The sequence below is a fragment of the Paroedura picta genome, chromosome 10 (assembly GCF_049243985.1).
Source record: "Paroedura picta isolate Pp20150507F chromosome 10, Ppicta_v3.0, whole genome shotgun sequence".
Classification (NCBI taxonomy): Eukaryota; Metazoa; Chordata; class Lepidosauria; order Squamata; family Gekkonidae; genus Paroedura; species Paroedura picta.
This window is the reverse complement of record NC_135378.1, coordinates 87,411,394-87,436,197: the sequence shown is the minus strand read 5'-3', so window position 1 is coordinate 87,436,197 and position 24,804 is coordinate 87,411,394. Positions and strand designations below refer to the sequence as shown.

At 54.4% G+C, this 24,804-nt stretch overlaps 1 long non-coding RNA gene across 1 annotated transcript; it reads right to left on the bottom strand.

The window, feature by feature from the left end:
• Window positions 1-11,849: 11,849 nt before the first annotated feature.
• LOC143820057 (uncharacterized) lies at window positions 11,850-23,678 on the bottom strand. The gene is made up of 3 exons (XR_013225215.1): window positions 23,460-23,678; window positions 22,786-22,935; window positions 11,850-11,957 (listed from the first exon to the last, which is right to left on the bottom strand). It is a non-coding gene; the product is annotated as an uncharacterized LOC143820057 (long non-coding RNA).
• Between the last annotated feature and the right edge of the window lie 1,126 nt (window positions 23,679-24,804).

Genomic DNA, 24,804 nt, shown 5'->3' with positions numbered 1-24,804 from the left:
TCCCCTGAAAGAACCGCTCTAAACGCAGACAAACTCCCAGCAGCAGCAACAAACAGTGAAGCACGCCTGGAGAACAGGGAGAACACGGATGACCTGAGGCCACGGGGAAGGCCTGGTCACGGAGGGGCACACGGAGGAGCGTGGCCTCTGGTGAAGGACACACCTGCCGGGCTAGCTTACAAGGGAAGTGGCCCCCTCTTAGACTCCCGGGTCCCGATCCATTTGGAGGTTTAAAGGTTCAATTGACTCATGAGAGGTGAGTGGGATTCACTTTGCCTCTGGTAAAACTTCTTCCTAGCCCAATCTCATCAGATTTTGGAAGCAAAGCACGGTGGGCTCTGGGGTCCGTACTTGCATGGGGGACCCCCAAGAAAGGCCGGGGTTGCTACCCAGAGGCAAGCAATGGCCAGCCACCTCTGCTACATCCTTGTCTTGGAAACTTTGGGGGATCAGCTGCCACTTGAGGAAGAAGAAGAGAAGTGGGGTTTATACCCAATTTTCACGACCTGAAGGCTGACCCTGCTTAGCTTCCGAGATCAAACAAGATCGGAGTATCCAGACTTAGTAGCTCTCCAGGCTTAAGTAGGAACGAGGAATTCAAGGGACCTGGCAGGAACCTGCCTCTCTCTCCCCCCAGATCTGCATTTTCACATTTTCTCAGGGCTGATGGCCACTGATGCTCCCCAAGCTCCAGAACTCAGGGCTAGGTCACCATTTGAGCACAGAGAGGCCACGGCCGCGTGGACACCCCCTTCGTGCCTCAGGAGAGTCAACACACTTCGGCTGGCCCTGCCAAGCATTAATGGGCCATGGAGAGCGTGATGAGGAAATGGCCTTTGGTGCATACCTTTCATGCCTCTTTGACGCTGAGTGATCTCACAGGCTGGTAATGACAGAAGGCCGCAGCGGGCAACACCCTCAACCTCAGTCCTCCGGTCCGCACCTGCAGAAATCGGGGAGATAGGTTGCACCTTCCTTCCTTCCTTTTTTTTTTTAACCTGCAACAAATGATACATGTTTTGGAACCTTTGCCTCAGGGGCTTAATTAAAACAGGCTGGTAAATTACCGAGGAAAACTCCTTCCTTGTTCTCACCAGCACCTTCCTCCTGACTCCTTGGTTGGAAGGAGCTGCCCTTCTAAACTCCGAGAACAGCAGGGATCGCCGGAAGAGCAGCAAAGAGGCTCTGCGAACGACAAAGGGCATGATGGGAGGCAGTGTGGGTCCTGTTCGCAGTAAGGGGTCTGAGTCTTGCATGGAGGCCCTCCTGGGGAAAGAGTCCCAGACTCAGAGCATAAGTTGGGCCTTCAGCTCATGAGATAAGACTGCGCTGCGGGAATCATCACAGCAGCCAATCAGTTCCCACTGAAGGGCCAAACCAGGGCGCTGAAGCGGAGGCCTTCCTTTTACGTGTGCAGGTGGGGCCGATCTGAGGAATGTGTGTGTGTGTGGCATATTTCAGCTGAAAGATGACACCTTTCCCCGGGATGGTTTCCCCATGGGTGCATTGCACAGGGGGCTGTGTCGGGCCCTGAGCTTCCTGGGACGCAGTGGCCATGCCCTTTGTGGAAGAGGGAGAGCTGATGTCTGCGAAATGTCCCCCCCCCCTTTGCAAATCCGCATGCTGTCTTCTGCTGGCCCCAAGGAACAGACAAATACTGCTGGAGACGTGCCAGGGAGTCTGAGGCAGAGAGCCTCTGTCCAGATGTGGGCAGTAGGAATCCTCCTCAGGGACCCTCTCCCCAGTTGCAGCATGTGCTTGAGGCTGCCCAGGGAGGAGCTCTGGGTGGCCCTCTGGGTGAGGATGTAGGGCCTGACTCCTGCCCAAGGGTTTGGCGCTGACCCCACAGTCCTGCCACTCCTCCCAATAAGTCTTGCTTGGGAAGGCTGAATGCACCTCAGAAGGCAGCTTGGTGTAGCCCGTTCACTGGTGGGCAGGTGGGGGACTCCCACCTGGCCTTTTGCACCTCAGCGGAGCATGGCCATTGACAGAGCAACATCAGCCTTACTTGGGAGCTCTCCCAGGTCCTGCAGAATCCCACCTAACAATGCTTCTTCCCTCTTGGTGACTTCTGTTCCTGGCGTGCCCAATGCTAGAGGGACTGTGGCATCTCTTTGTTCAGTTTGCCATGGATAGGACAATTCATCCAGCCAATGCATCTCCCGGAGAAGGGTGTCAGAGGAGGGTTTCTAAAAATAAGATGAATAAATTTGGGGCTGCCCAGATAATTTGCACAAATCTAACTTGTTCTGCCCAATGAGTACTTGGTTCTTACAGGATTTAAGATTTTGTACAGAATATATAGATTTGTGTTCTGGATACTGAGCCCCTACATTGGACTGCAGGGGAAGGGTGTGCAGTCTATATTCGACCAACAAGGACTCTGCTGTCAGGAACTGACCGTGGGGAAACCTTTGGGAGAGTCTGCTAATAAAAAGCATGGGTTTTGGCAGCAGAAGGAGGAGGAGGAGGAGGAGGAGAAGCAAAGAGCCTTGGAGCACTGGAGTGAGCAAGCCTTGAGGCTGGGCGTGGGAGACATGAGAAAGAAGCACCCGGGGGATGGACACAGACCGGTAGGAGCCAGAGGTGGGGATGGGAGAAGGAGACGAGAGGTGGCTGCTGTATTGGAACGGGATGGAGCAAGGAGTCGGCAATAAGATTGTAGAGAGGCATAAAAGCAAAGACTGGATGCTTGAAGCCAAGGCCCGAGTCTCAGAAGGGCCAGGGCTGTGATAAGCATAGACACTGCAAACACTGATCCACTGCACATTCGGTCACAAATTCAGTAAAGGCGCATTAGTGGCACATGGTGGTAATAGAAGCTGTACAGTGACTAAAGGAGAAGTACGTGCCAAGGGCGGAATAGTTTGGAAGGGCAGCCGTCTTGGTCTGCAGTAGATGGCTAGTTCTCCCAGAAGATTGAGGCTGATTCTGCATTGGGTGGGGGTGTGGACTAGATGGCCTCTACGGGTCCTTCCAGCCTCGCGTTTCTATGATTACGGCACAGCTGGATTTGGGTCCTGGAGCAGCCTTGAGGTCAAGATTTCCAGGGGATCAGCTCCTGAGACTCAGCACTCCCTTCTCCAGAGCAGAACAGAACAACACGAGAAAGAAGAAGAAGAAGAGCAGCCTGAAGGGGAGACAGTGTGGCAACAGCACCCTCTGCCTGGGGGTGCGTACAGACATTCTTGTGGGTGCCGAAATTCTTTTGGAAGGATGGCTCTCAAGCATGAAGCCAAGTCTTGGCTGAGAGGAGGCCTGTTTGGATATCAGAGGAATTACGCACGGGTGTGCAAGAAGAGTTTTGCAAAACTTTGGGCTGTGCCTTTGCTTCAGGCCTCGGCTTTCTCATGATGGGTGCGGCTCCCACCTTCCACCCACCAGAGTCACAGGGCAAAAGGGAAGACTCTTCCAAGGCCAAGATCCTGATCCAAAACCGCCCCCCTCCCTCCCCCTCCCTCTTGGCAGCCCCAAGAACTCCTTAGACCAGGGGTAGTCAAACTGCGGCCCTCCAGATGGCCATGGACTACAATTCCCAGGAGCCCCTGCCAGCAAATGCTGGCAGGGGCTCCTGGGAATTGTAGTCCATGGACATCTGGAGGGCCGCAGTTTGACTACCCCTGCCTTAGATGCAGGGGACCCCCACAGCCTTCCCCTTCCTCCCCTCACCATCCATGACCCTGATTTATCTACCCAACCCTCAGCCACCTCTGAGTTCTCCTAAGCAGATTATGCCCCAGCACACGAACACAGGAATTGAGAGGAGTAGCAAACCCTCCAGGAGACAGAGGCCGTACTCAGTGCGATCTGGACATGTTCTCTGAAAATGAGAACAAGATGCAATTCAATAAGGAAAAAGGCAAAGTTCAGCCTCTGGGCCACAAAAATGAGAAGCAGGCCTATTGGATGGAGAGACAGTTCTCGGGAGCAGCGGGTGTGAACGAGATCTTGGGGTCCTTGTGGGCTGTAAGCTAAACAGGAGCAGGCAGTGGGATGTGGTGGTAAAGGAAGCCAAGGCAGTCTTGGGCTGTATCAACAGAGGCATCACATAAAAACTGTAAGTTGCCATAGTCCTATGTGCAGTTCTGGAGGTCTCACTTCAAAGAGGATGAGGACAAAACTGAGAGGGTGCAGTGACAAGGGGGATCTGGGGCCTGGGGCCCAACCTCCATGAGGAAAGGCTGAGGGGAATGTTCAGCCTGGAGAAGAGGAGGTTGAGAGGGGACAGGAGGGCTCTCTTGAAGTACTTGAAAGGTGGTTACTTGGAGGAGGGCATGGAAAGGTTCCTGTTGGCTGATCCTGCACTGAGCAGGGGGTGGGTCAATGGCTGGACAGATACTTCTCCTGTGTGCTTGAGGCTGATCCAGCAAATTCCCCACGAGGGGCTGCTGTAAGTCCCTTGTGAATGGACAGCCCTTAATTACTGCTTGGCCCAGGCTTCTCAGATCTTGGAAGCTAAGCAGCCTTGGCCATGGTCAGTCCTTGGTTGGGCGACCTCCAAGGAATGGAGGCTGGCAAGGACAACCCCCCTCTGTGTGTCTCCCACCTTGAGAACTCCAAGGAGAGCAAGCAGGGACTGACATTCTGCAGCCGGGTCTGTGTCTGTGAAGTGGGACGAAGGGCCAGGGGGTGACTCCCGGGTGGCACAACGGAGGCCCTTAGGCCCTGGAAAGGTCTTGCCTGCCCTGGACAGCCCCGGCCGGCCCAACAGCATCAGACCTCAGCAGCCAAGCAGACTCAGTCCTGGCCAATATTTAGATGGGAGACTTGTCCGGGTTCCCCCACCAGGGGGGCAGTCCTGGCCTAGATGGCCCCGGCTGGCCTCCTTGTGTCAGGCCTTGGGGGCTCAGCAGGGTCGGGCCTGGCGAGCACTTGGATGGGTGCCAGGACGCCTGTGCAGACCACCTCTGGCCGTCTCTTGCTTGAAGATCCTATGGGGCCGCCATATAGCGGCTGCCACTCGATGGCGCTTCCCACGGGCACCCCTACTCTTAAATCCGTCTGGTAGGAGCCAGAGGTGGGTAGGGTATTCTTAATTATGCCCCCCCCCACTACACCCTGTTGAGAGACGAGGTCCAGGAAGCATAAGGTCCAGCTTTACTCTTGGTGAGCATCTTGAGCCCCTCCCTCATCCCAGGCGTAATTCCACCCCTGCCTGGCAGCAGTCTGCTAGAAAAGACTCAGCCCCACGCCTTGGGGGGAGCACAAGAGGCAGGCCCATGCTGCAAGGAGCCCTGGGAGGGAAGCTCAGGGGCCAGCGGGGAGGTCAGAGGCTTGGGCCAGGGCTTGCTGGGATGGTAATCTTATCCCCGGTGGAAGCCAGACTTGGCAGAGGAGCAGAATCTAATTGTGTGAGCCCCGTACCTGAGTGCCGGGAGGGGAAGCCTGTTTATTTGGAAACAAAACTTGTTTCTTTCATTTCCCCCTTTCCCCCCTCTCCATTTTGTTTGTGTATTATTTTCACCCCCAAGGCTGAGGGAGCCTGTTCCAAGTCACACTGTTTTAATCCTCATTCCCTCTCTTAACCCTTTCAGGTGGGACTTGGGGAGAGAGGCAGGAAAGTTCTCTGCAGGAGATGAATGGAGGAGGTTGAGGACCACCGTCTGGTGAGGGCTGCTTGTAGAAGAAGCAGAAGCAGAAGCAGAAAAGTTGGTTCTTAGATGCCGTTTTTCCCTACCCGAAGGTGGCTCAAAGCGGCTTACAGTCGCCTTCCCATTCCTCTCCCCACAACAGACACCCTGTGGGGTGGGTGAGGCTGAGAGAGCCCTGATATCACTGCTCGGTCAGAACAGTTTTATCAGTGCCCTGGCGAGCCCAAGGTCACCCAGCTGGCTGCATGTGGGGGAGGAGCAGGGAATCGAACCTGGCATGCCAGATTAGAAGTCCTCACTCCTAACCACGACACCAAACTGGCTCTTGTAGATGGAAGAGGCTGCCTCAGAGGATGGTGGAGTCTCTGCTGGAACTTTTTAGGAGATTGGATGAGCACCTGTCAGGAGGGTGTGATTTTTAAGCTTTAATTTTTTGAGAAGGTATGTGTGTGTGTGTGTGTGGGGGGGGTGGACTGGGTGACTCCTTGGGGTCTCTTCCAGCTCTATGATTTTGAGAACTTCCTCAATGTCCTTAGAGCTTTTGTTATGGACATCTTGGCTCCCACCCCAGCAGACTCTCCATCGTCTCTCGATGGCTCTTATGTCCCGTTTGCCCCTGGGTTTCCTGAAGCTCCACCGCTGAGGTGGACGGTGGCTTCCAGCGGGACTGGGGCAGCGTCTTGTGTGTTCTCTGGGCTGCCTCTTGTCCTCCTCCTGACCTTCCCGTGTTTCTGAGTGGCTCTGGGCTCGGGAGATGAGTCGTCAGTCATATGGCATGGGAGACTAATGCTCTGGTGCGTTGGCTCTCCATTTGCTAGGCTGATTCTCCCTCTGCCTTTCCAGCGCTATGGACAAAATAGTCTCAGTTCATCAAAGGGCTGGAAGAATTTCTGCAGCATTTCCTTTGGGCTGTTACCCATATGAAATGAGGAACAACCAGGAGTCTGCCAAAAGCAGAACACTGCTCAAGTTTATGTTGGAACACGACCTCAGCGAGCATCTCCCACCAGATGAGACATGTCCTTGGCAGGGAGGAGCAGCCCATGTTGCCCTCAGGAGAGCTGCCCATGGACGCCGGCAGGCATAGAAAGCCCCTCAGAATGGTGTCCTGGGAGAAGGAGAAAAGGGAGCAGAGAGAGGAAGAGATGGTGGGACACCTCAGGGTAAACATCCCCTCTCCATGTGGAGAATCAAAACCATTTCTCCTGATTAGAGGCTGCTGCTCTGAACCACGATGCCAAATGAGAGAAGTCTTTGAAGAGAAAAGCATAAAAGGGAACCATAAAGTATGTTTAGGTATTGTAGATCCATCTCACGGTCGGAGCCCAGCTGCCACCCTTCAAACGAGAGACAGTATATTCCTGGTCTATCTTGTCTAGAATCAAAGGGGTCACACAGGCCATCTAGTCCCACCCCCTGCTCAGTGCAGGATCAGCCTCCAGCATCCAGGAGAAGGATCTGCCCAGCCGCTGCTTGAAGACGGCCAGTGAGGGGGAGCTCGACACCTCCTGAGGCAGCCCCTTCCACTGCTGAACTAGACTCCTAGAATCCTAGAGTGGGAAGGGGCCATGCAGGCCATCTAGTCCCACCCCTGCTCAGTGCAGGATCAGCCTCAAGCATCCAGGAGAAGGGTCTGTCCAGCCGCTGCTTGAAGACGGCCAGTGAGGGGGAGCTCCCCACATCCTTAGGCAGCCCCTTCCACTGCTGAACTAGACTCCTAGAATCCTAGAGTGGGAAGGGGCCATGCAGGCCATCTAGTCCCACCCCCTGCTCAGTGCAGGATCAGCCTCCAGCATCCAGGAGAAGGATCTGTCCAGCCGCTGCTTGAAGACGGCCAGTGAGGGGGAGCTCCCCACCTCCTTAGGCAGCCCATTCCCCTGCTGAACTAGACTCCTAGAATCCTAGAGTGGGAAGGGGCCATGCAGGCCATCTAGTCCCACTCCCTGCTCAGTGCAGGATCAGCCTCTAGCATCCAGGAGAAGGATCTGTCCAGCCGCTACTTGAAGACGGCCAGTGAGGGGGAGCTCCCCACCTCCTTAGGCAGCCCATCCCACTGCTGAACTAGACTCCTAGAATCCTAGAGTGGGAAGGGGCCATGCAGGCCATCCAGTCCCACCCCCTGCTCAATGGGGACTACCTGCTGGAACGGATGAGGGAACCAAGGCAGGGAGGGCTTCTTTCCCTCAGTCTGGCCGTACCCAGATGCATTTGCATTGGTATTCCAGAAGCGGACCCCTTAATGAGGATGTCTATGCAAATGCATATGCTCTGCTCATTCTCTGCTCCAGGTAAGAGCACAACCACGACAAGGGGGTGCTCCAAATGCACCCTGGAACATCCCCTTGGTGACAGAGGCCCCCCACATTGGAACAGCTACTGCTTGGGAGTATTTTTAGGCGGCCCCTCCCTGCAAGTAAGCCCGGGGCAGCTTGCAACATATAAAACCCCATTTAAAACAATGAAAACGGTGTAAAACTTTAATATTCAATTGTTTCTGCACCCCCCATCTCGTTTAGGACCTGTTCTCTGTTTTATGGGCTTCACAGGCCTGTGTGGGGGGGTCTACATGGGGGTGGAGCAGAGGGTATGCAGTGAGGGTGACTTGTGGGTGGGTGGGGGGAACCATAGCTGTATCTCAGCTGTTCTGTAATCCTGGTGGTGGGGCAAGCTCACGGTGACCCTTTAGGGCAGATTTTCTCAACCTTTTGACACAGACCCTGGAAATGTTTTGCAGGCATCATGTAACCTCAGAAGTGATGCCATCTGGCCACACCTCCCTGACATGCCCCCAGAAGTCACATGTATACTGTGAGCATGACATCACTCCTACAATAAAATGCTTGTTAAATAAGAAGTCAGTTTCATTTTTGTGAGTGCAGTACCTTGCCTGAGCAAAACAAGAATCATAGAATCATAGAGTTGGAAGGGGCCATACAGGCCATCTAGTCCAACCCCCTGCTCAACGCAGGATCAGCCCAGAGCATCCTAAAGCATCCAAGAAAAGTGTGTACCCAACCTTTGCTTGAAGACTGCCAAGGAAGCATTCATCTCAGCCCCTTTATCCTGCCTTAATGGTCTCGGCCATCAACTGTTCCCAGCACTTCCGTGAAAGCAGGAAACCGGATGCCACCCTGGACGGGGGGGGGGGGGGTCTCACAAAGTTCCCATGCCTGGGAAATGGGGTGGAGCCTCATAGAGTTGGAAGGGACCTCCGGGATCATCTAGTCCAACCCCCTGCACAATGCGGGAGCTCACAGCTACCTGCCTACCCACAGTGACCCCAAGGGATCCCCACCACCATCACCACCACCAGAAATCTCCAGAGTCCAGCCTGTCCTGGGGAAAATTCACCTCCCGTCCCACAGTGGCGATCATCCTGGGGATGCCAGGAAGGGCCACAAGAGACTAGCCCTGGCACATCCCTTCCTGCCCTGCCACTCGCCCTCTGCCTAAGCTCATGAAATCAGCAGTGTTTCAAAAAGGCTTCCGCAGGGTAGACAAAAGCAGAGTCCAAAAGCTCCTTTTCTTCTTCTTCTTCTGCCAATATTGTCCCCCCGCTGCTGCTACGTGGAAGATTGCATGATGCCTAGAGAGGCTCACCCTGGTCGCTGAGGAAGACCCAGGATGCAGAGCTCTGCTCTCCTGCCATGAAGTCTGGGGGTTACACGGGGCTCCTGGAGGCCTTCAGACATCGCATGCTGCAAGAGCGGGACAGATGAGTCAGTCTCGGCCTGAGCCATTGCATTTCAGCCGCAGCGTTACCTTCGGCTCCCTCGGGATTCGTGGCGCGTTTTCTGGAGTGACGGTTGTGCGAGGTGACAGTTTTTCCTCCCCAGGAGCAGGGAGGGGAAGCGGGTTTCTGGCAAAGGAGAAGGCAGGCGATGCGAGCCCCCAGACAGAGGGGCTGACACTCCTGCTGCTTCTCCTCTCCCGAAAACAAACGCTTCACAGGCCTGGGCCCGGCAGCAGTCCGGGCTGACCTTTGTGGCCCGTGAGCCAGAGGTCTGAGGACTGACAGCTCCGGAGCGTGGCCCTCCCTTGACTCCCAGCAGCGTCTGCCAGGGAAGGAGCAAGAGACGCCACCAGCTCAGAAATGCCAGGGAGCATTCAGGGCGACATGCAAGGAATCTAATGGGATGATGCTCACACTGCTGCACCGGCCTTGGCCTAATGTCTTCTGAAGGCCACTTCTTCACAGAGGCCCCAGGAGAGCTGGGAAGGGGTCTGAAGAGAGACTCCGTGTGGCTGAAAACTTCTGAGTGCCGCTTATTAGAAAGGCCAGCCCCTTGCCACCCAGCAGGCAAAGTGTGCCATATTTGTCCAGCCTAGATAGGGAAGGGTCTTGACCTGGAGGGCATCGGCCTGTGCCATCTCATGAGGTCTCAGAAGCTCAGCCAGTTTGGCGGAGTGGTTAGGAGGGCAGACTTTAAACCTGGCAAGATGGGTTTGATTCCCCACTCCTCCCCGACATGCAGCCAGCTGGGTGACCTTGGGCTCACCAGGGCACTAATAAAGCTGTTCTGACTGAGCAGGGCTCTCTCAGCCTCACCCACCCCACAGGGTGTCTGTTGTGGGGAGAGGAATGGGAAGGCGATTGTCAGCCGCTTTGAGACTCCTTCGGGTAGAGAAAAGCAGCAGATAAGAACCAACTCTTATTATTATTATTATTATTATTATTATTATTATTATTATTATTATTATTATTATTATTATTATTATTATTATTATTATTATTATTATTCAGTAATCTCAGGGCTGTCTCAGCCTCCCCTCCCTCCCAGGGTGTCTGTTGTGGGGAGAGGAAAGGGAAGCCGATTGGAATCCTCCTTTGGGTAGAGAAAAGCGGCATAGAAGAACCAACTCTTCTTCTCCTTCAGTAATCTCCGGGCTCCCTCAGGAACAAGGCCGGGTGCCTGTGGATTCAGGAGCACTGGCCAAATTGCAAAGAAGACGGGTCCCCCACGGAGTGTCCGCATCTCCCAGGCCTGGGAAAGGAGCAGGAGCAGCATTGCCTGTTCCTGCCCACAGAGTCATGCAGAATGTCCACCCCAATTTCCCAGTTCCAGCTGCTTCCCCACCTTCCGCTCCACTCTCCCACCAGTCACACTAACTGTTGCTTTTGGATTTCCAGATCCGATGTGCTGCCTGATTAATGCAATATCTCGCTGGGAAATCACAACAGCGGCAGTGCAACGCAACATGCAATTTTCGGAAGGCCACATCAAAGTCTTCCAAATGAGCATTGAGCAACCAGGCGTTCTGCTCGTGAAATGGGCTTCCTACCTGAGCCACGTCACGTGAAGAAGGTGCTGTCTGTCCCATCCCCCTGGTGCTTCTTTTCCCCTGGGAAATGTGGGTCATTTACGTGCTTGTTAAACGCAGACACCGCACCCTGCACAGACCACAAAACACCCAGGGCCAAAATCACGGGAAAGGAAGAACTTCGCAGGGTGGAGCTGAAAACAGCTGACAATGGCCACTGGGCTGGTGGGAACAGAAGGGGGCAAGGGGTGCTTGTGTGGTTTCTGCCCTTGGCTCCTTCCTTGGCCGCCTTATGCCAAGCCAGCCCCCGGGATTCCCTACTCAGGTTGGCAGCGGCTCTCCAGGATCTCAGGTAGAGAAAGGCCTGTCCCGTCCCTGGGACAGCTGCTGCCAGTCTGAGTGGACAATTCTGGGCTTGGTAGACCAGTCCTCCGATTCAGCCTATGACACCCCTGTGTGTTCATGGAGGTGCTCTTGTGATGCGTGAGACCAGGTTCTTTCTTTGATACTATGCCATGCCTGTTCCTGAGGAGCCGAAGCTCTCCTCCTGCAGAAAATCAGCATCTGGGGCCACTCTTGGTGTAGGATTTAAATATGGAATATCTTCATGTTATGCATGCAGCAGTTGCGACCAAAAATGTTTAGGGGATTATTCTGGAGAATGTTGCCACTCTCTTGTCCGCAAAGAAGCCTCCGCATGGGAACTTAAGAGGCTCACACGAAGGAAGAGAGGTGGGGCTTGGCAGTTGTATGGGCTGGGGGCTGCCATGGAATTACTCCGCCTTCCTTACGTGAATGCAGGAAGTGGGACGACATGGGCCAGCCACTGCGGAAGGCACTCCTGGTGGTCTCGTGGTTGCATGAGGTGCACCCGGCACCCGTCAGTCAGCAAGGAAAGCACGCACCTTTACACCGTCTGCACAATTATTTCTTTTAATCCAGTTCAGCTTGCCTATAAGAGAGGTCGGCGCCAGGAAGCAAACAAGAGCTGGTAGAGAAGGTAGCCCTCCAACGGCATCTCCGCTTCCAGCAATGAAGATCGTCGCCTCAGAGGGTCATCAGGTCAGGCTGCAGTAGAAGAGCTCGAACTGACTCCAGGAACACCTGTGAGAACGAGATTCGCCATCTGAGCCCTGAAAATCGCAGTGGAGGCATTTTCCGTTCATCCCCCAAACCAGGTACATCCGAGTCAGCTCTTGTGCTCTTTTGACCGTGAAAGGGAAGTAGAACTCCAGAATCAGCAGCCTTGTGGCAGTCTCTGGGATCGATTAACTTGCAGAAGGGAAGAGCCTCCCATTTAGCACTTGGGCAGTTGGATTTGTTTCCGTGGTTGTGGAAGAATCTTAAGGGGGGGGGAAGGGGGGAGGATTCCAGTTTGCATCTGGCTTTAGGGAAGGACCATCAAGTTGTCTTTCTCAATGAGCTTCTTCGGAGCTGAAAATGACCAGAACAAATTGCTGGTAGCAAAGATGCGAAGAACACCCCTGGGAAGGGAGGAGCCATGCCCTGAAAGTTGATTAATTCAAGCCAAATGGGGGGGGGGAGGCGTCAGCAGGGGCCCAGAAGAACAATCCTACCCCCCCCCCACACACACACTGTGGAACAAAGAGAAGATGGCACCTGAACTCATGACCCACCTGGGAGAGGCCACATCCAGGCAGAAAAGAAGCCCCCCAGCCGCTCGGTTGTGTTCCTTGGTGTGACCCCACTTCTCATCTAATTGAAAACTGCCTGAATGAGTGTAGATACATACGCAGCCACATCTGTTTCTCATTGGGAGAACTCGGCTTTCTCAAGTAGCGCCTTCCATCTTCATCATCATCCCAAGATTCCCACATCACAACCTGCCCCCCCTCCCCTCCCCTCCCCTTTCTTCCTCCTTTCCAGAAAATGTGAGTCTGAACTTTCGACTCCACGTTAAATGGTTGAAGTGAAACCCTGAAAAGCCCCGGGGGATCCAGTCCGTCTTTCTTCCCATTATCTGACTTGATTCTTCGCAGCTTCTGGGTTCTTTAAATTCCCCTCCCGGCTGCTTGACGCCGAGTGGTGTGAAGATCAAGTCAAGGAAGAGCCAGAAGGCTGGCCATCAAACATGGAGGAACAAACGCTGCACGGCTTGTCCCACGGGCTTGATTTGGCCCCACGCATTATCTGCTGAGTGAAAGCCTTAAGGTTAGCTGAGGTGCAGAAGGATTTTGTGGAGAGCCAACTCCTGGTTCCAGACCGGTCGGTTCACCTCCCCGTCATTTCCCCCCATGGCTCTGTGGGACTGTGAGCGATATTCAGCCAGGGATGCCTTGACTGGGGGATGCGGTGGGGCTGGGAGGGGGAAGAAACCGAGACAGTCTTGGAAGGCAATAAAGAGATTGCCTTCAGATGCTGGCGGGGGAAATCTCTGCCTCTCCTTTCAACTGGCTCAAGTCTTCTCCTGATGTACTGCCCTCAAAAACCTTGGTATTAGTTTTTGTCAGTCGTCTTGGAGGCCACCGTGCTGCCTTCTGATGCACGCCTCTGCTGTCCACTCCAGACCTCAGGGGACTTTTAAGGCCCGGGGGTTATGCTGTGCTGCCTTCTCCTCCCGGGAATTAACTGCTTAGCCGTAAACAAAAAGAGGCTAGGGGGAGAAAAACAACTCTGCTGGACTGGATGTTTCTAAGGATCAGGAACGGGATGGGTCGGCTCTTCAGCTGCTGCTAGGCCAGGTGGCTTCATAGGGTTCCCTTCCCACATGACGATTCAGAAAGCTCTGAATTATTCTTGAAGCGTCAAAGTCCCATTCAAGGTGCAACCCAAGAGGTCCTAAAACGTCCCTTCACTGAGCTACAGGCCCAGAGGAAGCCCCTGGACTCTAGCCCTTCGGTTTCTAAATCTTCGCCTTATTCTTGGATATTTACACAGTTGGCAGTGGGGGGGGGGTCTCTGCTGGGCACACAGAAGGTCCCAGGTTCAATCTCTGGCGGGATCTCCGGTGAAAAGGACCAGGAAGTCGGCGGGAGAATCTGCCGCTCTGAGGAGTAGACAAAATGGGCTTGGCCAGGTCCAGGGCCTGATTCAGTAGAAGGCGGATTCACACGTCAGACTCCTGCTTTCTGCTTTAAAATGCATAAGCAGATGCCTGTGGGGCTGCTGGGCTGCTGGCCACTTTCCACATTCTTAGGCGGCTGTTCTCACCCGTAGCCCGCTCCGTTCTGATTCCGAGAGCCGGGAAAAGGCCTGCCAGCCAGCGGAGGTCAAGGAACGAGCCGTTTGCCCAAGAGGACGGCGGTTCCCTGCATTTTGCCACAGGGGGGCATATTTCCAAGAACATCACCCCCCTCCCCCCCCCCTGTGCATGCGCTTTCCAAGAATCTTCTGAAGCCTGATTTTGGGAAGGAAGGAAGGAGATTCCAGCATAGGGATGCTTCCAAATTCGTTCCCAAATTATCCCAGCGCTGACCTGGGTGACCCAGGCTGGCCTGAACTTGTCACTCTTGGACGTTCAGTGTGTGTGTGTGGGGGGGGGGGGCGGGGAGACCCGCAAGGATGCCTGGGGTCACCGGGCAGGGGCAGGCAATGGCCAAGCATCTCTGGAAAGGCCTAAGGCAGCCAGTCTCAGGCAGGGTTATGAGTAACCCCAGGGTTACTCCAGAGCTCTGGAGGGGCTATTCTGGTTGGGGGGTAATTTAAAACAATTTTTTTTTCAGTCCCAAGGTTACTCCGTTCACAGCGGTGTGAGAGTGGCAGCTCAGCACCTGCAGCACGGAAGACCGTCCTCTCTGCTCACGTCTGGGCTGTCTCTCCAGCACGTGGCACCAGGCTCAGAGCAGAAAGCCGTGCCCGGACTGAGCTCCACGGCCGAGTCCTTCCCCACGAGATTCTTTGCAGATCCAGAGCTGGAACTCCCTTTCTTCCCTTGCTGTCAGGGGGCTCTAATGCAACCCCATTAGGGGGGCTAGAGGGGGGCAGAAAACAGGCTTCCCCCCCCCCCCGCCCTTGAGGTCTGCTCATCTTGAGTCCCCGGGAGTCTGCTGGTAGCACAGCCCTGCCTTCCCCTTGGAGATGTCAGCCCAACCTGTGAGGAAAGTCCCCAAAATTTGTAAACAAGCCCTTTCAATCCTGCTTGTTTGGATGACTGATTAGCATCTTAATAGCCAGGTGAGGTGCCTGTACAGGTGCAAAGCAAGGCAGATTTATGGACACTCCTTGGGCTGCAGTTGCTCCCTGTGCAGCCCCTCCCTCCCTCCTCCCTCCCTCCTGGTGCAGGTACTGCAGGTGAGCTTGGCAAGGGACCCAGCCAGCGGAGGGAGCCCAGCAGGGAAGCAATGCCATGGGCGGCACCCGCCAGGCCTGCCGCTGTCTCTGGGGGGCAGAACAGGCAGCTCGCCATCGCAAAGAAATCAAGGGGTCAGAAGAAAAGGACCCCATCTCTTTTAGGGAAAGAGAGAGAGGCACAAAATAGTAACATCTGGATGCTTGGCAAGGGCGACATTTATGATGTTTGCCGGGTCCTTCTGGGGTCCATATTGACTTCCCACATCTTTGCCCGTTTGGGGAGAGATGAAGCTAAGCCAGTAACAAGCTGACGGCTGACTTGACTTCCCGGGATGAGGAATGTCTCCTCCTGGAGAGTCAGGCTACACACTCCCTCTTCCCCTGGGCAGACGGATCTCGCCCAGCCGCCCCCGCAGCATTCAGCCAGGGGCTCCTCTGTCGAGAGCAGATTCTGTAACAGGGACACATTTTGAGAGGAGTGAAGTGAATTCCCAGAAGAAGAAGGTCAGAGCGGTTCCTCAGTGGAACAGGCTTCCTCGGGAGGAGGTGGTGGGTTCTCCCTCTTTGGAGATTCTTAAACAGAGGCTGGAGAGCCATCTGACAGAGAGGCTGATTCTGTGAAGGCTCAAGGCGGTGGCAGGTGACAGTGAATGAGCGAGAGGGTTGTGAGTGTCCTGCACAGTGCAGGGGGTTGGACTAGATGACCCATGAGGTCCCTTCCAACTCTAGGATTCTATGATTCAGTGATTCTAAGGAGTGCCACCTGCTGAGGGAGGGAGACGGCCAGGCCCGAAGAGTGAGCTCTGGCATTTGCAGAACAATTTCTGGCCTGAACTTCACGCTTCCAGCTCACCTGACCTCATCAGATCTCAGAAGCTCAGCAGGGGCAACAACTCTGGTTAGTAACCGGCTGGGAAACCACAGCAAGGGCTGAGGCGGGCAATGGCACACCCCCACAGTGACCCTCGGGCCTCGACAACTCCCTGCAGCAGCCTCTCCCAGCCCTTTGACCCCCACCCAGGCACACTAACCTGGAGATTTTTAAAGGCTTCGAGCATACGGAATGGAGGCCTGCAGCCAGCCCTCCCTGCCCGCCCCCTGAAAGTGGCATGTCACCCAGAACTCAAACAGACTGGTGAACTCCAAAGTTATTTTAACCCCCCCCCCCTCTCTCAAAAGCTCTCAGAGCCAGGTCCTGGAGTTCGCCAGGGCGGGTGTCACCCGAGGCAAAAACTATGACTGGCCCAAGGTCACCCAGCTGGCTGCTGTGGGGGAGGAGGAGGGGGGAATCGAACCCAGCTTGCCAGATTAGAAGACATCGCTCTTAACCGCTATACCAAGCTGGTGCTGAAGCTGCTTTGTACTTCACAAGACTGTTGTTCCCTCAAGGCCAGAGTTGCGTGCTCAGACTGGCAGCTGCTTTCCCGGTTGTCCCGGACAGAGGGCTTTCATGCCCCCTCCTACCTGGTCCTTTGAAGTAGCGATGCCTGGGCTAGGACTTGGGACCTTCTGCACGCCAAGCAGATACTCTGCGACTGAGCCTCACCCTCTCCCCACACTCCCCCCCCCAGTTGTTCCTTTCTTGGACCACAGCCTGCTGGGAAATGCCCAAGGTAGGGCTTGCTTGCTCATTGCTGCCTGCAAAGTATCATTGACAAACCGCGGGGTCTGGCCAGAATGTTTTCAATAAAAGAGCCTGTCTTAGGGGGAGAATCCGGGAAGATGTTGACACCAGGAGCTGCAGGAAGAAATCCCCCCCTCCCAGTGGGAGCTGGCTGTCTCAGGAGCTTTGTTCCCAGGGCATCCGGGGCGGGAGAGAGGCCGCGGACAGCAATCAAGCGTTGTTTGGATACAGCCCGGCACTTGCCGTAAACAGAGATGTGCTCTCGGGAGCCCTGGGAGGCCGGCGGGAAGCAGGACCGCTTGGAGCATGTGACTTGAACTCAAGGCGCACCCCGGAGGGCTTGGGAAGCCTGGGATGAGTTTCGGATGAGGTTCTGAGGGTCACAGGTGAGCCAGGCCTTTGGAACCACCCACCGTGGGCCAAGGACATGGGCGTGCCCCAAAGGCCCCCTCTGCAGCTCCCGAACCCCCAACCAGGATGGTCGGCCCCTCAGTCCTACTTGGCTGGGAGGCCCTCCAGGAAGGCCGGGTCACCGTGCATCGGCAGGCCGTGGCAAAGCACTTCTCTCCACCTGCTGTCTTGAAAACCCAGGAGAGGCGAGGGCCACACGCAGGCGTCTCCCTGTCATTGCCCGGGCAGGAGAATATTCCCCAGCTCTTTGGCAGTCAGCAGTGGCCTTGGGCAAGCCAGGAGGAAGCTTTTGGCCAGGCATCGCCCCCCCCCCCCCCGTTCAATGGAGGGACCAAAAGCTCCTTCTGCTGGAGAAGAGCATTGCCTCTTGTGAAAAGGATTTACGGAGTCCACCTGAGGTTGCCAGCTTCCAGGAAGGGCCTGGAGTTCTCCTGGTAGGGGGACTGATCTCTCCCTCTATAAGGTGTCTTTGCAAATCAGTTGTGGTTAATGAGATGCATCCTTTCCTCCCGACTTGGCACCAAATGAGACATGACAGCAAAGAAGAGTGGCTGTTTTTTATACCCCGCTTTTTACCACCTGAAGGATATTCAAAGCGTCTTTCAGTTGCCACCCCTTCCTCTCCCTGAAACAGATGCCCTGTGAGGGAGGTGGGGCTGAGAGAGCCCTGAGAGAACTGGGACTGGCCCAAGGTCACCCAGCTGGTTCTGCATGAAGGAGGAGAGGAGAATGGAGCCCTCTCAGCCACACCCCCCCCACTGGCCCCAGGGCCATTTCGGAGGCACACTCTTTGATGGTGCTGCAGGAGTCTGATTTTGGGTGGGGTCCCTGGGGTGGGGATGGGAGGCCAAAGGGAGATTGCCGGGAGGAAATGAGGCCAGGGAAGGATCGGTCCAAGGACCCACGAGGCATCTGTGTCACCCCTGCCCTCCGTGGGGAGAGCCTGGGGGAGCTGGGCTGGGACAGAGACCTGGGTTGACATCCTGGCTGGCCGTGGGGTGGGGAAGGGCCTCTCAGCCTCACCCACATCGCAGCACAGAAGGGCTGGGGGAGGGGAGTGGGCCTGGCCTGGGGAAGACATGTGGGGAGAGGACGGGATTTGGGGAGGGAAGGGCCCTTGGTGCCGTAGTCACCACTTGCTCCGGAGGGACTGGCCGCTGCAGACTGGACAGTTGTGAAACTGGGAGATTTCCAGGAGCTACCTGGAGGTTGGGAACCCTCAGGCAACAGCACTTGGGAGGGAGGGCAGGTGGGATAAAGAGATGCTCAGTGAAATGAATCCGCCCTGTCCTTCCCTCTGCCTGGTTAGGGGGGAGCGAGAACTCCTGCAGCCCTCAGACATCCGCATCACTGCTCTTGGCCTCTGGACCCTTCCTGGCTGCTGAGAAAGTGACGCCAGCCAGGATTTACAGCCTACAGCTGCCAGGCAGGCAGGCAGGCCGGTGTCCGGCCATGTCGACAGCCCACCCCAAGATGCCCGAGGAGAGGGTGGGACCCTCTGGGCCTGTCGTGCCAGTGACATAATGTCTGGGTATCGCTTCCCCGCTTCTAAATCTTCATGACTGAGCACGGTTCATGCGCTCCTCGGAGACGGCTCCCCTTACAAGTCGATCCGAAGCCTGGCTCCTGGGTCCGCATCCCCGGGCAGGGGGTGGGATTCCGTCTTCTAGGGGGGAGGGGGGAGACAGGATGTGGCTCCCGCTGGGCCCCAAACAAATGAGCACCTTCAGGGCTCCCATTCTGAGCACCAGAAACCGCACAAGAGCATTGGCACCAGGGAGACTATACCGTTGCACTGAGCTACGTGCACCTGCCTGGGAGAGGCTGAGGGGCATGCGTGGGGCGGCTTCGGAGGAGTAGAGGGGAGCAGCCATCAGACAGAGGAGGGGGAGGAGGAGGAGGAGGTCCCCTTCCGAGCTCTTTCCATCCTCTCCTTGGGAGGTTTCACTCCCCCCCCCCTTCCCAGGGCTACCTGCAAGGGTGGTGGTGAGAACATTGCAAGGAAATCCCACAGGCTGGACCCTGCTTTTCACTACCAGGATTAATGACTGGGGAAGGCACTGGCAAGGCCACCCCGTACTAAGGTCTGCCATGAAAACGCTGGAGGGCGTCACCCAAGGGTCAGACATGACCCGGTGCTTGCACAGGGGATACCTTTACCTTTTCACTACCAGGAGTCTCCAAGGGGCTTCCAATCGCCTTCCCTTCCTCTCCCCACAGCAGACACCCTGTGAAGGAAGTGAGGCTGAGAGAGCCCCTGGGAGAACTGAGACTGGCCCAAGTTCACCAAGCAGGCTGCAGGTGGAGGAGGAATGGGGAATCGACCCATCTCCAGACTGGAGGCCTCTGCTCTTTACCACAACATCGTCTGGTCTCAGAGGGCCTCACCTGTCCAATTTTCCCTGTGAGGTGGGTTAGGATGAGAGACTGGGAAGGACCTCGAGGTCTCTTGGTGAGCCTCCGTGGCAGAGAGCCAGCCCCGATCCTGCTCAGACACTTGACTCACCCAGCCCAGCTCCAGGTCATTGGGTCCCTTGTCCCGAGGGGGACTCTCAGGGTCCCTCTTGGGGTGGTGATGTGCATGGCAGGCCAATTGGACCCTCTGACGCCTGTCTTCCCCGGGGGAATGGCCGTGGGTCAGGCAGATGGATCATCTTGCCAGATGAAGCATTTGATCAAGGCCCTGAGTGAGTCTGCCCTGCAAGGGAATTTGAGCAGCATGCAGTGCCAAGTCCTTTCCATGGCGAAGTCACTTCGTCCTCATAGCCCGATTGTGAGCAGTCTTGGGAAGCCAAGAGAAGTCTTGATTGGGGAATGTCAGCCTTCCCTGGGGAATGGCACTGTTTCCTTCTGTAATCCTATTTTATTACAGGTCACCTGACCTTGATTTTCTGGTCTGATATTATCCATGTGAGCATAAGAGGATCCCTGCAGGGTCAGGCCAAGGGCCCATCCAGACCAACACTCTGTGTCACTCATGGGCCAAGTCCCAGGGGCCATCAGGAGGTCCGGTCCCCCCATCAGGGCCAGAACTCCAGAAGGCCTCCCACTGTGCCCCCCCCCCCCCCCGAGCACTAAGAAGACAGAACATCCTTGCCCGAGACAGAGTGTTCCCTCTATCTCTTGTGGCTAATGCTCACCCATGCACTTCATGCCATGCTGGATCAGGCCAATGGCTCTCCGGTCTAACATGCTCTGTCACACAGTGGCCAAAACCCAAGTGACTGTTCTGGGGATGGCCTTTCCTCCCCAGGGGATTCACAATATGAGTTCCTGAGGGTCGGTCCTGTTCCCCGTGATATATCCTACTTGGAGAGGCTTGTCTGGGCCTGAAGAGGTCCATCCAGAGGGCTTGGGCCAGGCTTGGCGGGTGACGCCAGATCTCACGCTCATGGTCTGCCCTCGATGCAAACTGGTGTGCAGTATTAATAAAACCCCAAACTCAGGAGTGCACAAGGCCCCTGGAAGGATACATGTCTCACACAGGATCTTATTTGAATCTGTGTTCTTCTCTGTTTGCAGGTACGTTGTCTGGGTGGGGGTGCAAGCCAAGCTGGTGGCCTTTCTGTTAGCCAGTCCACGGGATCAGGAATTGTATTTTGGGAAAATGGCATAGAAATGCCCTAATGAATAAACATATGAAGTAAATTATTGTTGTTGTTGTTATGTGCGAAGTCGTGTCCGACCCATCGCGACCCCATGGACAATGATCCTCCAGGCCTTCCTGTCCTCTACCATTCCCCGGAGTCCATTTAAGTTTGCAAAAGTAAATTATACATACATTTTAAATTCAGAGGATAGTTTTCAAAGTTTGAATTAAAATGTACGGTTCAGAATTAGTTTGTGGGTATTAGGGGAGGGGAGGGGAGGGGGAGGGGAAGGGGACTTTGCAACTGGATTCCAGTACATACATTTTTAAGTCTGAGGTATTGTTTTGGCTTCCAAATTAAGCAATTAACATTAGGTATTGGCACCAACCGGTCAACAAAAGTATTTGTGGTAAATTTTGGTCATTTTGTGGTTCTCACACTGAACAGAAACTTATGTGAATTTTAGGGCCATCCTTAGTGGCTTCTGAAGAGCAGAAGGCAGGGGGTGCAAATGGCTCCAAACCCAAACCAAGATGACCCGCCAAAATGTGGTTTGTGCCCATCCCTAAGTAACACTTCTCCTTTAAAAGAAATCCAACACAATGTTGTAGAAAACACTGAACCGACAACTCCAAAATAAAATATTTTTGAAATGCTTTTGGTCTCATAGCTGAAGTCGAGAAGTTTTAGTTCTACTAAAAAGGCTGAATCTGATTCCAGCTTGAGCAGACCCCTCCCCCGGCCGTTCCTAAATTCCCCCCCCCCCGTTCTCCTGGGGTCCAGACGCACGCCCCACTTCCAGCCCTGCTCCTGAATCTGATACCAGCTCAAGGGCTTCTTTTCAGCTCATTTGTTTGTTGCCCATTTTTCATGCTTAGCAGTTCAGAAATTGTGATTCCAGAAGATGGATGAGTCTCCAGGGAATATTTCCAGGGTGATTATTTTAACTAGCACTTTTGTACAAGGAAATCAGCGAGTTTAACCTAACAAGCAACTAACATGCTACAGGGACAAATAAATCTCATTCCCACCTATTAATTTTACAGCCTATATAAAGCAGCACTGAAGTCAAAAGAATACGTGACCCCAAAAGACATTGCTCATTTTGACACATATATGACTTGCCCCTAACTTGAACCCTGGCCCTTAGCCTGGAACCGGGAAGTTGACTCCGGAGCTGAAACAGATTGCAGGACTGTGACCAAAGCAGGTTCTATTAAAGCGGAGATTTTGCAGAGGGAAAGCAGAGGGGCGACAGGGAGTGTGCAGTTCACGCCGGACAGAAGGCTGCCTTAGACACAGAGACTCCTACCCAGGTTTTGTTCCCTGTTCCATCAGAACACTTCAGTCCCTAAAAACTTTTTTATTCTGCCAGAATAAAGCCAGAATGTGATCCAGCTAATCTCCCTATTCCTTTAAGAAGCCCAACCACCCTAGTGGGGGTTACAACTGGGCGTGGGACTGGGGCACTCTGGGTAGGCAGGAAGTGGTGAGTTTCCTGCTTGGTGCAGGGGGTTGGACTAGATGACCCCAGAGACTAGATGTAAACATTTGCAGTGTGTCCTCTTATCTCGTTCCCTCACTCCATGGCTCCAGTGCTCCACACCTTGATTCTGGTCTGATGCTGTCCTGCAACCCCCCCCCCCCCCCAGCCTGCTACTCTTTTTGTGCTCCTGCCTCCCCTTCCTCCCCTCTGATTTTCCCTGGTCCATAAAGAACAGCTCCTCTTTCTTGGGTGGGTTTTCTCAACACTTGAGTTTTTAAAATGGGACCCTAGGAGAGCCAACTTGGTGTAGTGGGTTTGATTCCCCGCTCCTCCTCCACATGCACCTAGCTAGGTGACCTTGGGCCAGTCACAGCATTGATAAAGCTGTTCTGACCGAGCAGGAATCTCAGGGCTCTCTCAGCCTCAGCTCTCTCATAGGGCGTCTGTTGTGGGGAGAGGAAAGGGAAGGCGACTGGAAGTCCCTTTGAGACTCCTTCGGGTACAGAAAAACGTCATAAAAGAACCAACTCTTCTTCTCCTTCAGTAATCTCAGGGCTCTCTCAGCCTCACCTTCCTGGGAGCTTCCAAAGAGGAATGCAAGGAGGGGTGTGGTCTTGAAAGTGGCCCTTGGCTACCAACTGCAGATCCCCCTCCAAGATGGTGTCTGTCTGGCATCGTGGTTCTGCCCGGTGCACATTCCAACGAAGAAGGAAATAAACCCTGCAGAAAAATGGCACGTTGATGAGCTTTCTGCCTCCCTCCTCTGTCTCTTTTTTCAAGGAAAGAAGGCTTTCAGTTGTCACACAGCTGGCCTTAGATTTGGGGCTGAGCCAGGATCACAGGATCTTGGAGGAGTCTCCTTGGCTTGCAGGCTCCATTCCTCCTGCCCATAGGAAGGACACTGAACACTCTTGGGCTGAGAGCCATGCTGGCAGAAACCAGAACCTGAGCCTTGAAGGGCCCGACCGTCTTCCCGGCTGCTTTCCAGGCCCCTGAAGCCCAATGCTGTTCTGCTGACTACCCCTCCTCCTGCCAGACTAAATGAGCCTCATTCCAGGCCACAAGCAGACCGTAGAAGCATCTTACAAGACTGACCCCTGACCAACAAACACCCAGCAGGCACAGAGAGCGAGGCCCATGAGGAGGACCCCCTCCGGCCCCTGCATCTCAACGGCCCTCTTCTCCTTTGGCCTCCTTGTTCTAACTATGATCCTGGGGCTGCCCACCGCTGGCTCTTCCCCCACCTGGCCTCACGCCCAGCCTGGGCCTTCTCCGTGGTGGCCCCCGCTTGCTGGAAGGTGTTCCTGGAAGGGGGCTAGCAATGCAATTCCACTCCGCTCTGCAACTGCCTTTTACTGCATGACATGGGCGGAAAAACCGCTGGCAAACGATTCCAGGACATCGGCACATGAGCTGAATAGCGCCCTTCGAGTCCCAGTCTCCGGGAGACAGGTTGTGTGTGGTGGTGATGGAGGCTTCCGATTTGAACTTCCACCTCAAAACAGGAAGTGACATCACAATGGTGTAGGAAAATAGTGACTGCCTTCCCCCCCATTGCTCCATTGAAGAAGGGCGAGGGCAGGGAGCATAGCTGGGGCATCCCTCTCCAGTACGGGGCAGCCACTGGGAAGGTTAGCCATGTGTGTTTATCAGACATCTATTTCAGCTGATTTAAGAGTAAAACAATGAACTGCTGGTATCTAACGCCATGTGGATTATATTGTGTGTACCTAGTCGTATGTTGGAAATATCAAGACAGGCAAATTTATTGCACACCAGCTGTTATAAAACAATGTCTTTTTGTACATTTTAGGATTACGGGGCCATGCCACGTTCCCCTGTGGTTGCTTAATACTGCAGGCCTGCCTCCCAAAGGGAGATTATCCTGTATCTTGTTAGCTGTGGGAAGGCCACGTGTCCTGCCTTGCTGGAAATCCTCTGTAGCCTGTAATATTCAGGACTGGATTATGAGATTATAGCAAATGGCAATAACTAGGGAGACTTGCAAATCAAGACGATCTAAGGGCTGATAAGTTTATTGAAAGATGGACTTTCGTTATAACAACGCAAACAAAGCGGTTATTGACAGCTTCTCTCCTTTTGTGTTTCCTGTTGGCTGTGGGTGCCCCAGAGGTGCCCTCTTAAGCCGTTAGAAATTGAGATGACCTTCTGCAGCAGAGGAGAAGGAGGCAGGGACTGTGGGGAGCCCTTTGAAGTGCCCTTGCCGGCACCAAACTGAAATCACCCCTCTGCATCGGGATGTGACTCAAAGATGAACTAACAATTAGAATGGTGATTATAAAATGCTTCCATTTTTCAGTTAATTTTACTGTTCTGTTTATCATAGAATCCTAAAGTGGGAAGGGGCCATCTAGTCCCACCCCCTACTCAATGCAGGATTAGCCTCAAATATCCAGGAAAAGTATCTATCCAGCCACTGCTTGAAGACCGCCAGTGAGTGGGAGCTCCCCACCTGTGCGTTAACATTGTTGCGGTTTCTACAAAGTCCCTCCCCCTGGCTCTCTTCTCTGATCTTCCGGCGAAGTGATCGCCATTTTTTTTTCTCCGAGCGAGCGGGGATAAACGCAC